Source organism: Chinchilla lanigera, unplaced genomic scaffold (genome assembly GCF_000276665.1).
Source record: "Chinchilla lanigera isolate Chin_1 unplaced genomic scaffold, ChiLan1.0 scaffold00114, whole genome shotgun sequence".
In the NCBI taxonomy this organism is placed as follows: Eukaryota; Metazoa; Chordata; class Mammalia; order Rodentia; family Chinchillidae; genus Chinchilla; species Chinchilla lanigera.
This window is the reverse complement of record NW_004955515.1, coordinates 1-1,748: the sequence shown is the minus strand read 5'-3', so window position 1 is coordinate 1,748 and position 1,748 is coordinate 1. Positions and strand designations below refer to the sequence as shown.

At 36.2% G+C, this 1,748-nt stretch overlaps 1 long non-coding RNA gene across 1 annotated transcript in view; it reads left to right on the top strand.

Annotated features, from left to right (window-relative positions):
• The window catches only part of LOC102011229, a 57,378-nt gene extending 55,870 nt beyond the window's left edge, over nucleotides 1-1,508 (top strand). The window contains exons 2-3 of the long non-coding RNA XR_264517.2: nucleotides 563-620; nucleotides 1,457-1,508. This is a non-coding gene — a long non-coding RNA (uncharacterized LOC102011229). The remainder of the gene's footprint in view (nucleotides 1-562; nucleotides 621-1,456) is intronic.
• Nucleotides 1,509-1,748: the final 240 nt, after the last annotated feature.

The following is a 1,748-nucleotide window of genomic DNA, read 5'->3' as shown; positions in this document are numbered from 1 at the left end:
ACTCACTGTAGGCAACCTATAGCCCCTACAGGAAACATTCTGCGTTGCTCACTTAAGGGTGGAAATGCACTCACTCTTGTGCTCATATGTGCCTATGGGAAAGGAATGCCATGAGTGCATTGCTGTGTGAAAACTAGCAGGGAGAGCATAGCCAATGTACTTGCATACACAGTTTCACTAGGGAAGCTCACCACAGCACTTAGAAGGTTGGGACTGTTTCAGGGAGTTTGGGGCAGAAAGGTTTTCTTTTCGTTCCACCCGGGATTTACTGCCTTCTAAGGGAGCATGTGGAGAGCTGGTGTACAGTGTATTCCACCAATACTACGTTGACTATTCCCAGGAAGCACTCACTGTAGGAAACCTATATATACCACCTACAGGAAACATTCTACCTTGCTCAGTTAGGGTAAATGCACTCATACTTCTTCTCATATGCGCATATGTGAAAGGTATTGTATGGGTGCATTTCTGTGTGAAAGCAAAGGAAAGAAGAATAAAATTAGCATTACAAATGTTTTTCTCAGTATTTAAACACATCTTATGTTTTTCTCCCCTCCGTCAGACCAGAGTGAGGTTGCTCATCGATTTACAGATTTGGGAGAAGGACATTTCAACGGCGTGTAAGTTAAAGAATCAACATTAATGTTCTTGATAGCTTTGGTTACTACTCTGAAGTCGTCATATTCCAGATTCTAGCAGATTGCCATCCAACAGAATTTTCTCCACTGATGGAAATATTCTGTATCAGTCTGTTTGATATGGTAGCCATGGGCCGCATGTGGCTATTGAATATTTTAAATATGGCTACTGAGGAACAAAACTTCAAAATGTTTTTAATTTTAATTTATTTAAATTTATTAAATCATGTATGGTTAGTGGCTATTATTAGACTTTGAAACTATGGAACTTTCATGCAGCAGTGAGGACTGCATTATATATCTCTGTTGTCAGCCTACTTGCAATGGGAATCCCTTTACATAGCAAGTAGTCCTGTAGTTTCTTTGGAACATTTTAATAACTTTTTAACCTAGTAAAAATGATTATTTTTTTGAAGGGTCAATATCGTCATACAGCTTGATTAAATGAGATGTTTAGGCTTTGTCGGGGTTTGTGTGTGTGTGTATGTGTGTGTGTTTTAAATAACTCAAAGGACTTATGTAATGTCTCATCTTAACAAATCAGCCTACTTATTATATATCTGCTATTTGTCCTAAACATGTGTATATACTGCTATGCACACATATACACTCAGGTATGGTGGAACTACATATCCTTTTTGCTGAGGAGTTGCATATACTTTGTTAGACCTTTTCTAATACCTGATATGAAGAGGTTACCTAGAAAATTACAACAGAGATATGCTAAGATATAGACCATATACATGGTTTGCTGCCTAGCACAAAAAGTTTTATGCTAATTTTTTTTGTTTTACATGTCATTATGTCTTTTGTTTCAGGATATTGGTTACCTTTTCTCAACATCTCCAGAAATGCCCCTTTGAGGAACACATAAAATTAGCCAATGAAGTGATTGATTTTGCAAAAGCATGTGTTGCTGATAAGTCAGCTGAAAAGTGTGACAAATCAATTGTAGGTACATTATGATTTTGAGGATTCTTTCTTCTCCTCTAAGTAATTATTGAATATTTCAAGGAAAATCTTTCTTTTTTGTTTTTTAAAAAGTTATTATTAAATGAACAAATTTGTAAAGCATACACAAATATTGTTTATGAACTGAAAAGCCACTCT